This window comes from Lagenorhynchus albirostris, chromosome 6 (assembly GCF_949774975.1).
Source record: "Lagenorhynchus albirostris chromosome 6, mLagAlb1.1, whole genome shotgun sequence".
Taxonomy (NCBI): domain Eukaryota; kingdom Metazoa; phylum Chordata; class Mammalia; order Artiodactyla; family Delphinidae; genus Lagenorhynchus; species Lagenorhynchus albirostris.
The window spans coordinates 55,765,200-55,778,462 of NC_083100.1; the positions used below are offsets into that span (position 1 = coordinate 55,765,200).

Here is a 13,263-nt window from a genome sequence, read left to right on the forward strand (position 1 = left end):
GATCAAACAACGTAATGAATATAAAAGCACTTTGCCAACTGTAAACTATTAAAAATAAATAAATCACATTAACAATTATTGTAGCAATTCTTTTCAAAGGGAAACAGCCAAGACCTCGAGTGAATGGAAGTCACTGCATCTTCCCACCTGGCCCAACACTCACTGCCTTCTGTAAGACCCAAATCTCCCTCTCCCTCTTCCTCACCCCAAATTTCCTTACCCCCTTCAGCACCAGTGGAAACTTCTCAACTAGCTGTTGATCTCAATATCGGATTATAGAAATTCACAGTAAGGCATAAATGAGGATTAATTCTTCTGGAATACATTTACATGTTAAAAGAATTTGTTACTCAAAAGAATTTTATCTAGATGGAATGACCTGTAGAGAAAAAAGGGAAACTGATTTTTTTTTGTAGTTTAGGTTTATTTTTTCAGCTTTTAAATTAATACATGTGATAGTTGGCAGAAATGTATTCATATTTTCACCAAAAAATATGTACACAAATATTCATGGCAACACTATTTGTAATAGCCCCAAACCAGAAACAATCTGAATGCCCATAGATAAATTTTAATCTGTTCACATAATGGAGCACTACACAACAGAGAGAATGAAGGAACTAAAACTTTATGCAACAACATGGATGAATCTCATGAACATAGTGGTGAGTAAAGGAAGCCAGGCACAAATGAGTATACACCATGTGATTCCATTTATATAAAGTTAAACATGGAATTCCCTGGCAGTCCAGTGGTTAGGACTCTGCATTCTCACTGCTGGATATAAAGTTAAACGGGGAATTCCCTGGCGGTCCAGTGGTTAGGACTCTGCATTCTCACTGCCGGGGCCCCAGGTTCGATTCCTGTTTGGGGAAATGAATCTCTGATGTTAGAAGTCAGGTCTGTTTTGGTGGGGAAGTAGTAGTGACTAGGAGGGAGGCACAAGGGCAACTTCTGGAGTGGTAATAATGTTCTGTTCCTTGATCTGAAAACTGGTTACATACGTGTATTAATTTTGTGAAAATTTGTTGAGCTATAAACTTATGTATGCATGCATACATACTTCATTAAAACATGCATGTTTTAATTTGATATGCATGTATAATGTACTTAATTAAAAGTTGGCAACACAGGGACTTCCCTGGTGGTCCAGTGGTTAAGAATCCGCCTTCCAATGCAGGGGACAGGGGTTCAATCTCTGGTCGGGGAACTAAGCTCCCACATGCCGTGGGGTAACTAAGCCCGCTTGCTGCAACTACAGAGCCCATGTGCTTTGTAGCCCGCCTGCCACAACTAGAGAGAAGTCTGCATGCCGCAACGAAGACCGACGCAGCCAAAAATAATTAATAAATAAATAAATATTTTTTAACAATTGGCAGCACATGTTTATTGTAGAAAATCTAGGAAATATATAGTGTTAAAGGATAGCTTTTGAAAAGCTAGGTAAAAGGTAAAATCATGACTCATGTAAATATCAAATTAACACACATTAAAGATTTTATTTAACTCAATTACTGAGGAAACCAGTAAGATGTTATAGGCAGTTCAAATGATTTGATATACAGAGATTTATATTATCTACCAGGCAAAATTCATTTGCATTACATTAATAGAAATCATTTACATAGCTATGGACAGAAAACATTTGCACTACTATCAATTTTCTAAATGTTAACCCTCTTTCTCTACTGAGTTGTAAAGTAGTCTAGTCAAAGACAATGAAAGCAGAAATAACCAGAATGGATGAGCTAAATTTCATCCACTAAATTTCAAGGACTTTCTTAACACTAGAGTAAAATCAAAACAACCTGTAATCCTTGCATTCAGGGATAACCTACATGTGCCATATTTTTTAATATCGTGCGAGAACTTAAATCTGTAGCAAAACTTAACTGCTTCCATATTGACTATAGATTTTTCCCTTTGTTCCAGAAAGCATTTGTTCACATTCCTGATTATATCCTTAGCATACTTTCTTAGAAGGAGAAATACTAGATCAAAAGGTTCGACCATTTTAAGACTCTTGATATATATTACCAAATATTATAGGAATACTTTGAAGCACATAGCTGGGCTGGAGGAAGAGAGAAAGAAAAAACTTTTCTAGGCCAAATGCCTGTAAGACTTCATGAGTAAAATGTATGTTTACAGCCTTGCAACTTCCCACTATTTCCTTTGCTTTTGGACTTCACCAGGATTGAGCAAAAACTCAGTCATCGACTGAGGAAAAAGCGTGGGTTGACACAGCAAACCACAAAAAATCTCCAGTTCAAACACAAATCCAAGATTACAAGAGATCTCCCTACACTGATGGCTTCATCTGTATTAGGTTATAAATCCCTTGAGGGATTTTCCAGAACTCAAACCCCACTTCCTCCATATGACTTCCTGTGTTCACATGTATTTTCTGATCTATTTTGCCAGTCAGGATTTAAAATATTCTCTAAACTACGTGTATTTAACCATGAGACCTAAATTATTCAATTATTCAATAGTGTTTATCAATTGTCTTCTAAGTGATGTGCTAGTCCTGGGGTAAGTGGTAAGCAAAACAGACTTATTTCTTCCCTGTGAGTCTCAAAAGTACGTTTAGCATATAATAAATAAAATATAACCATATACATGGAATGAACATCATGCATTTTAATGTCAGGTTATTTTTTATTTTTATTTATTTATTTATTTATTTTTGCGGTACGCGGGCCTCTCACTGATGTGGCCTCTCCCGTTGCGGAGCACAGGCTCCGGACGCGCAGGCTCAGCGGCCATGGCTCACGGGCCCAGCCGCTCCGCGGCATGTGGGATCTTCCCGGACCGGGGCACAAACCCGTGTCCCCTGCATCGGCAGGCGGACTCTCAACCACTGCGCCACCAGGGAAGCCCCAGGTTATTTATTGTTTTTTTTTATTTGCTGACTATTCTCAGGAGATAGGTCTTCTCTTTCCAACTAGATAAGATGCTCCTTGAAGTCAGGTGCTATGTCTTCACTTCTCTAGAATCTTCCTAAGTATTGTGCACTTAATAGGCACCCAGTAGAGAGCAACCAAATTGAAAACATTAGTGCTTCATGTCTGTATGGACCAAGCAATTTATTCCTTCCAGCTCCTCAATTATTCTTATAATCTCTATGGGAGTAAGTAACAAATGATTGGGAAACATAAAGTAACATATTATGTTAGTGATCGTTTTACATTTTATCTTCACCAATAGGTGGCATCATTCATTTTGAAATTATATTTTATAATGTTATAGCCCAAAATTTTTAAGTAAGGAGTTCATTGAATAAATGTTTATTGGGCATCTTCTATGTGGAAGCTGCCCAGCTGGTCACCACTAACAGTGTGAAAAATAAAACTACTACAGATATGCTTTAACCTACTTCCTTTTCTAGTATACCCTAAAGGACATTCCACTTTCAGATTTCATCCTTGTTCTATAAAATAACATCTAAACCTGGATAACGACTACTCAAAAACGACAGTTTTACGTGTGTGTGTGTGTGAGTGTGTGTGTGTGTGTGTGTTTTCAACTCAACCTAGTATCATATTTTTAAAAGATGAGAGGGATGCTAAGTTAAATAAAACGAAAACTAGAAAAATATGGATTGAGTAGGGTGGGGTCAATCTGCAGAATTTAATCCAAGTTGGCTTTTAATTAACACTATTTACCATTTCTCAGTGAAAGGAACTTTCTTTCCTTTTGGAAGATAAGAAAAGTGCGATCCAGGCATAGCAGAACTACTTCTACAGCTTCCAAGGCTGCACAGTCCCATCTGGAGATAATAAAAGGTCCCATTCCTCTGTGTTTATTTCAAAAGGTTCATTCTCTGGAATGACCTGAGGTTGCAAACTGTAGAGCATTTGCCAGCTAAAAAGGTCTGCTGCCTGAATATTACTCAGGAAGTGTCTAGTCCCTAGGAGAGCTCCTCCAAGCTCCCCTTAGAGTAGAAAGAAGCCCCTTCTGCTCTTCCCAACAATATTACCTTCTCCACAGGCTGGGGGAAGAGAAGGAGAAAAAACAGAGAAAGGGGGAGGTGGAGCGGTGGGGAAATGAAACTGCAGTATTTGCATTAAACACCATGTAACAGCCACTAATTTATCCACCTACTGATGAGAGAAAAGGGACATTTGACCAAATATGTGCTTCTTTTTACTGAGCAACTTTAAAGGGCAATGAGTGGCATTAGGTACTTTGGGAGATGCAAAGATGGAGCATACAAGGATTTTTGCCATCCAGGAGCTCCCAATCTAGTAACCACAGTAGTGTCTTGTGTAGTAGTGATTAGAAGTATGAGCTCTAGGCTCTATTCATTTGAACCCGGACTCCACCACTTACACATTCCTGGATAAGTTATTTAACCTTTTCATGCTTCAGTTTCCTAACTTGCAAAATGGGGATAGAGTCATTAGGAAGATAAAATGAAATAATGCATTACATTTTTAATAAAGAATGTTTATTATTATTAATACCAGTAACTTTAATACACAAAGTAAATGTTCAGTGTCATAAGAGAGGTATATATAAAGACCTATGAAAACTCAGGAGCTAGAGCAGGAACTTCTTAGGAGGGCAGGGCAGAGCAAAGCATTCATTGTTAGTGTTTAAAAAAAAGAGACAACAGACCCCAAATGGAGTCACTTGTGTTAAGCCATGTGACCAATCAAGACTTAATACCTAACTTAATTGAGGTTTCAACCTCCCCCAGGAATATAATCTTAACTGGTCAGTCTGGAATTTCCTGGTCAGCACTAATGAGGTAATCCACTTGTTAGACCCCTTCCATCCTCCAGAGAAAGATGAGGTAATCTGCTCTTTCCTTGTCCTGCCCCCTTCTGCTTATAAAAGCCTTCCATTTTGTACATCTCCTTTCTGTCTGCTACATGGGATGCTACCCAATTCATGAATCACTGAACAAAGCCAATAAAATCTATAAAATTTACTCAGTTAAATATTTTTTTAAACAGATTTGGTGGCAGCAGTGGGATCTGAAGTGAACTTCTGATGGCTTCAAGACAACAAGAAACACAGGCATGGTATTCCACAAACCCACTGAGTTCTCTGTCTTCCTGCCATTTCCGAAGGCCATGGGTAAGTTCCTCTTGGTTCTGAGTTTCACTCTCTTTGGATTGAGCTCCTGATTTAATTGGCTTTCCAGCCCAGGGCAGGTCAGTTTAAGCTAGCAGACAGTTCCACCCAGAACTAACCCCTAGCCCTTGGTTCAGTTTTCAGTTCCCCATTTGATTGGAAATCTTAGCCCTTGGTTCTGTGACCAGATTCCACACTGGTAACTGTTGGCAATTTAGTCTGCAGTTTCCCATTTGTTTGGAATCAGCTTGCAGTCCCCATTCTTTGGGGTCTCTTGTTTCAATTCTCTCCCCAACCCCCGTTCCACATTGGGAATGGCTGGCAGTGTGCACAGTGCCTTCTGTTGGCCAGTCTGCAGTAACATTTCTTTGGTTACTGCGTGGTATATTAAGGTTCACATGTTTGTTTTGTTTTGTATGAAAGGCTATTATTGACAAGGATCTTGGAAGCCTAAAAGCCACAAAAATTGGTGGGCATGGATTGAACACTTAAAAGCTATTAGAGTACTTGCCACCAAACTCTAACACTCCTGTGTTAGGATAAGTTGGCCATAGAATGGGTAGGTGGACACTAGGTCACCAGCCAACCTCAAGAAAATTTGCAGGCAATGAAGTACACTGTAAAACACCACACAATTCCCAACCAAGCAGCACATTCCCTTTTTAGTATTAGTTTGACTCCAAAAGCTTAGCTAAATAAATACATAAATAAATAATTAAAAAATAATAAAATTTAAAATTAATTAATAACTCTTAAATTCTAAAATTCTAAAGAGTTAAGCACACCACCTTCCAGCACACCTGCTTATTTTATGTCTAAGTAAATTGACCTGGAAGCTGTAGATTTTTACAAAAATGGCAAAATCTTACTAAAAACAAGCTAGGATTACAGTGGCCATTATGGGGAATGTTCCAGTTAGACAAGATCTAATGAAGTGAACTTGAAAGCAAGCATTCCCAAATTAAACAGAATGAGATACATATCTTAATGGGTATGCAGAAGGCTCCAAAAGGCTTCATGATTCCAAAATAACTTCATTGAAAGATTCATTGCAAAGGCTAATAAAAAATTCAAGACACAAGAGGTACCTAAAATAAAAGACTGTAAGACTGGCATGGCTCCTGCTGTTCCTCTCTATGCTCATTTACCTGAGTATTCACGTTCCACTAATTCTCTGTCTGAACTGCTTTTCCATTCTGAAGAGGCTATTAAGCAGTTTAAAATAAAACCACCCAAGGTTGCAGGCAATTCTCCCCAGGTATCTTTCACTCCTTGGTCAAAGACTGAACTAAGGGCCACACTTAAAGAATTTGCTAAACCCAGAGAGGATTAAAAAACAAGCACTTCAAAAGTTTTTTGAAGAATTTAGAGTCATTATCGGGCCTATGACCCTGGTCTGTCAGATCTTTATCAGCTCGTGCACATGCTGGTAGAATCTGGTGAAGCACAAAAATGAAGGAAGCAAAATGCAAAACGCTGAGGATGATAATTTGAGATCCTCAATCTTCAGCATGGTCCCCTATGGACCATAAAATGCTCTCAAATTAGAAACTGATCTTTTAAGAGTCGTTCCTAGAGTCTTCCTGGGTCTGTTATTCAGACATGCAAACAAAAGAAAGATGAATCTGTGACAGACTTTAAAGCTCATCTGGAAGCGCTCTTCCTACAGCTTTCTGGGTTTCATAAAATAGGTGAGGTCACCCAACCTGCTCTAGCTACCCTATTTGTAGATGGATTATGTCCTGAGGTTAGTGGATTAATAAAAAGACAAAAAAATGGGATGGGAGGCTGGCTACCTGTTTGACTGAACTTGTGACCGTAGCTGAACACTTTGAAAGGACTTTGGAACAAGATTATAAACAAAAATCCACCAAAGCTATTGACTTTAAAGTTATAACGGCTCCAAGGCCAGCTTGGATGCTTGGGTCCACTACATCACAGTCTCCTGGGGGGGGTCTATCGTTAAAATGCTGACTCAGGGGTTGATGTCTCAGTTGTATAGTCACTTGGGACTCTGGAAAAGATAATGTCCTCAAACAGCCTATGAATAATTTTCAACAGACTTGTAGGTATGAGCGCCCTCATATCGACCCTCAAAGGAGGGCCCCTGTATGGGCCCCTCCCAGAGTTGATGAGACTCTGAGGGATTTTCTGGTAAACTGTTACGTTATTCCCTTAAATAGCCAAGGGAAACTAGAATTAAAATCAGTGAAAAACCTTGCCAAATTCTGGTAAATACTGGAGCTACACTCTCTACTTTAAACCCCACTCAGAGCCTGCAGATGTGGTCCTGGAAAAACTGGCAGAAGCCAAGCCTGCTAAGGGTGAGAATACTTACCAGAGCACGCTCTCCCAGATCTTTGTCTACAGCACCCAATAGAGAGAGAAAAATAAAATATCTTTTGCACCTTCTTTGGGGACAACAAAGGAGTTGTTTAGCACTTCCAGAAATATCTACTGTTTGTCCTGGCTGAAAATGGACAAGATATTTAGAAGGATTTTTAAGCAGCTCTGTGGTTAGAAATTGGCCAGTCTAAAAGCTGATATCCAGGCCCTGATAGGAATTTTTTTAGGCCTCCTCCACTAAGCTAAAATAAAACTATGTACACAAAGAAAAAGAAAAACCTTCTAAACATGGGTGGAACAACCTATGATGTCATTTAACTTGCAACCCAATTCCTTGAAGAATTAAAAACAACTGTTCTTTTCTTATGAACCTTTACAAAACCAGAAATGCTCCAAGAACTCTTATCTAAGTCATCTCTTTAAAATATAAACTTCAGGGAGGTAATTCTCATTAGAACAAAAAAAGTGGAAGGGGAGGTCATTTTAAACTTAAGCAAATGAAAAATCTCTTATATTCTTCTCCACAAATATTAGTAAAAAGCTCTAGCCATCTGAGCAGGTAACCTTAACTTATTTCATCTACCAGAAAACATTGATCCAACTTCTTTTATAACTAGTAAGTTTTGTATTATTATACCTGATCTATGGCAGTAATTTTAAAACAGAAGCTATAATATCTCTGTTTTCATCTGTCTATATGTTTGCGTGTGTGTGTGTGTGTGTGTGTGTGTGTGTGTGTGTGTGTAATAGATGTGTAGTATTTTCTACCTTTGGATGGTAGTACCAAAATTAATTTGTAAAAGAACTCTACTTGTTTTTTCAAGTTCACATGATTTGAAATAATTTTTGGTAAATAAAAGCTAGTTTAAGGTTGTTGGATTAATTAAAAGAAGTATGTCTTCAGAATTATCAGCATTAAAATAATGGAGGCATACTTATTCTACTTAGGTTTCTTGGTCAAACAAGTTCATGTAATCTTTGTTACACAATTTGTCAGCAAGAAAAATAGCTTGGGATGACAGCTGACTTTGTCTAATGTCTCATGAAATTTCTGCAGGTAGTCTAAACATAATTATCCCGAGTAAGTGAATTTAATAGATATAAACAGGATAGAAGTTTTTAGGTGAACTTTTAAAATAGTTTCCCCAAATCTTTTTGGTAAACTGAAACCTTAAAGTTTTGCTAAGTTAAATTAAATGATGGGTAGTTATTATATATCTAGATCATTTCCAAGTGAGATAAAATGCTAAAACATTAGTTGCTGAGCACAGGCTTTTCTACATTTGCTTCCTTTCCCAGAGGACTAAAGATACTTGGATTTATTAGTAAACATGTTTCATGCCACATTGAAAACTTTACTATGAGAAAGCATATGTTTCTAGAAATTATAAAAAGTATTTATAAATTTGTCATTAGAATGCTAATATAACAGACAGTTCACAATTGTTTACACATATATATACATATATTTATATATGTTTACATATATATATAATTAAAGCTACTAGAAATAATAAGGGAAACATCTCCATCTGCAAGGAAAGTAGGATGTATGTTTTCAGTAAAAGAAGGTATAAGGAATAGAGATGCATTTTTGTTGAGGAAAAAGAAAGTAATTTTGTCCTAAAGTGAGACTGGTTATTTCAGAACGAGAAAGAGGAAAAACAAGACAAACTTGTAAAGGTTTGTGGAAAAGGAATCTTGGGGATAGAATTTTACATGTAGTCAAGCTGGCTAAGATTAAAATGAATTTATTTAAGTGAATGAGTTTTAATATCAAAAGTAAGCTGGTACAATATTAAAATTTGGTTTTCTCACTGTTGAAAGGACAGGATTTTTTTGGATTTTGGTCTGCTCTTAATATGACGTTGTAAACAAAGGTTTTTTTTACCTTTTAAGTGATCTGTCTAGAGAGCAAAGATTCTGTGTCTTATCAAAATAATTTCCTGTGTTTGTTGTTTTTATCACGTCTTTGATTACCTGAGTAAACCTAGTCTTCTTGCTATTAAAAGAGCTAAGTTTTGCTCAGAACTATGTAACCTTCTGTATTTGCATTCAAAGTCTTTGTCACTATGGTTAAATGGCTAAGTATTGTTTCACAGTGACCTATGATCCTATATGACCAATTGTTTTAAAATCTTTTGATATTTGTTTACAGACTTCCCAAAATCAAATTCTAAATAAATTCTTTTTGATTTATAACTAACTTTAGGATTTCCCAGAGGGTCCCTGGAAAATCACAAAAGATTTGTTCTTTCTCCTTATAGAAAGGGAGAGGTTAAACTAATTAGGCTTATTTGATATGTTAAATTACATGAGAAGAGTTGTCAAATAAGAAGTAATATTAAGCCTTCTTTATGTTGTATTTGTATAGGTATATGTTATAAGTGTTCCAGAAATTGAGAGAAATTCTTGGAAATCTGATATGTTCTGGTCTAATGTAACCAATCACAATTATTATCTTAAAATGTGTATGTCACAGAAATAACCAAATTTCCTTGTCAATTAAGTTGTAAAAAACTCTCATCAGATCTTTTTTTTTCTTTTCTTCTTTTTTCTTTTTTAGATCTTTAACCATGTCCATTTTTTATGTCTTTTATCATTTACAGAGTAATTGTTTTACTCTGATGCTTTTGCAAAAGTGTTCTTGCAAAAGTGCTTCACCTTTAAGGAGATTCATGGAAAGGACTTTGAAGTACAGGTTTCTAGTAACTATAAGATCATAAAACTGAACTGGGTAAGAACTTCCAGAACTAATGGAAAAACTGGATTCAAGCAAAATAAGTGTTAATTACATGGGACTGAACGAACTGAGGAGGATGACTATAATTTTTTATGACTTTTTGTTTGAAACATTGCTGGTTCCTTAATGGTTTTTTTCCCCAGATTTAAGGAAACCTTTTCTCTTAATTTATACATGACATGTAGCAATTTGGTAAAGTATACCTTTGTAAACACAGATGAAACATTTACTTTTTCTCTCTACCTCATCCCTCTATAATTAGAAAATTCTTGAGTATTCTTCCACAGCAATAGAGTTAGCTATTTGCGTAAGTTCAGTATGAATCAGTTCTCCTTGTAACAGGACACAATTGGAAACATGGGCTATATTACCAAGGCTTTGACTGGAATGTCATATTTGAGAGAGATATACATGGACTCAGATATGACCAAAGTTTATATGGTCAGTCACTGTAAGTTTAATGCAGACAAATTGGTTTAACTTTATCTTTTTTTTAATGGGGGAAACTGTAGAGAGAAAAATTATGTTTGCACCTTTGTAGCTATTATATTCTAGTTCTGTTAATTGTCTTTAAGGTTTTGCTATATACCTATAAACTGGTCTGGATTCCAAAGTCTTATAGTTTCCTCAAATATCTTGCTACATTTCCAATTTTCTCCCCCTTTTCTGATTTGGAATCACTAAGAACATAGAATGCCCTTGAACTATATCAGATCCTCCTAACTACCTAGATGGCAGCCAAACTTCAGGGATTTGAACCTTAGGTATACATCTCATAGCTGTATTCAAGTCAAATGGACTAGGAAGAGAGGTAGCCGACTTAGAGGTAGACTGCTTCCTCTCAAGGCGCTGGATCAAGACTTCGTGAAACCCTTTCTTCTCCTTCTTCTCTTTACTCTGGCATTGACCTGGAAAGATAACACTATTGTCCACATCTCCCAAGCCATTGCTAAGGAGGGTATCTAGAATCTGGAAAAACTTTTTATTTCAGGCTAGGAGATTTACTTCCTGAATGCACTGAAAGCCTAACTGACCCCTGGCTTGAATGGGCAAATTCAACAATTTCTGCAAATGAAGCCATTAACAGTGCCACTTCAGTGGAAGCGGTTTGTGCCCCAACAAGATTTATCTTTGTATGTGGTGGTTATCATTCCCCTTTGGCCTATGGATGCCTAAATGGCTAGTGTATAACTGGGAACACACCTCTTAAGTTATCTAACCATGTCCCTAAACAGTCCACAATCAAACTGAGAAACCTCACTGGCCGACACCTCTGAATTTTGCATCATCAGGTTAGAAAGGACCTACCAGGCATTTTTCATGATTCAGAATTCTCTTCCTTTGGCAGGTCCCCACTTCCCTGGTTAGGAGTAAATGTGAATGAGGCTATGATCAGGAACGTCTCCTTAACTCTTGAAAGTATTGTGGAATCTACTGCTAAGAAAATAGCTGCCCAACAACAGTCCTTGGACTTTCTGGCCAAAGTTGGTTCTTGATAATAAGATAGCCCTTGATTATCTTTTAGCTGAACAAGGAGATACCTGTTCTGTAGCTAATACCACCTGCTGCACCTGAATTAACATTTCTGGAGAACTTGAAACTCAGTTACATACGATCACTAATCAAGCCACTGGCTTAAAAGGGTGACTCCTTCATCTAGTTCTTTCTTTGACTTATTTGATTTTCATTGGTTCAAGTCTTGGGGACCGTGGCTCTGAGGTACACTCCAGACATTGGGAATTATCCTACTAATAATAGTCATGGTAGTCTCCCTGGCATGTTGTAGTCTCTCAAAAGCCTTAAATGCATGTTTGCAGCCATTAACCACTAAGCAAATGACCTCCCTAAGACTGGAATGCCAGAAAATGAATGAAGACAATGACCAACTAAAAAATTGTAAGCCTGAAGTCATGACCTGTGAATACCACACAGAGGATCAATAAAAGCTGTGAGAACTACAGAGCAGTAGCCGAGAATAGCACTAACACCTTAAATTTTTCTTGTCATACCTCTCAGTTAAGCTGCCCAAAGGATGGGAATTGTTAAAAAAGAGACAACAGGCCCCAAATGGAGTCACCTGTGCTAAGCCCATGTCAAAAAACCAAGACTTAGTACCTAACCTAATTGCAGTTACAACTTCGCCCAGGAATGTGATCTTAACCAGTCAGTCTGGAATTTCCTGGTCAGCACTAGTGAGGTAATCCACCTGATAGACCCCTTCCATCCACCAAAGAAATGTGAGGTAGTTTGCTCTTTCCTTGTCCTGCCCACTTCTGCCTATAAAAGTCTTCCATTTTGTACAGCTCCTTGGAGCTCCTTTCTATCTGCTAGATGGGACACTGCCCAACTCATGAATCATTGAATAAAGACAATAAGATCTTTGGAATTTACTCAGTTGAATTTTGTTTATTCATAATGGCTTTATGAAGGTGGTATTGTAACTGAGCTTTGAAGAATAAGTAGGATTTGGAAATGCAGTGATGGGGGTATGGAGAGTGCCCCAGGAAGATGAACTATGAACAAAGGTGATGGGAAAGGAGGTCAGAAGGTGTGGAGTGTTTGTTTGTAGCAGAAATAGTAGTTCAGTTTAGCTGGTACGAAGGACATGTGAAGAGAAAATGATGGTGAAAATTTAGCTGTAACAATAGGTTGGACTTATGTACAGGGCATACACAGGCATACTTGAAGATATTGCATACTTGGTTTCAGAACACCACAGTAAAGCGAATATCGAAATAAAGCAAATCACACGAATATTTGGTTTCCCAGTGCATATAAAAGTTATATATATGCTATACTGTAGTCTGTTAAGTGTGCAATAGCATTATTTCTAAAAAAGGGGAAAAAACAACAATGTACATACCTTAATTAAAAAATAATGCTGTTGGAAAAATGGCTCTGATAGACTTCCTTGATGCAGGATTGCCACAAACCTTCAATTTGTAAAAATAAAAAAAGGCAATATCTGCAAAGCATGATAAAGCAAAGAGCAATAAAACAAGGTATAACTGTATCAGGCAATGGAGTTCAGCCTTTATAATTTGGGCAATAGGAAGCCATTGGAGGTTTTTGAGCAGGAAAGTGGTGTG

The 13,263-nt window shown here is 37.3% G+C and overlaps 1 long non-coding RNA gene across 2 annotated transcripts in view; it reads left to right on the forward strand.

The window, feature by feature from the left end:
• The window catches only part of LOC132522278 (uncharacterized), a 136,630-nt gene that overhangs the window by 101,628 nt on the left and 21,739 nt on the right, over positions 1–13,263 (forward strand). For both annotated transcript variants that reach the window (XR_009541148.1, XR_009541147.1), the window contains exon 4: positions 4,965–5,088. This is a non-coding gene — a long non-coding RNA (uncharacterized LOC132522278). The remainder of the gene's footprint in view (positions 1–4,964; positions 5,089–13,263) is intronic.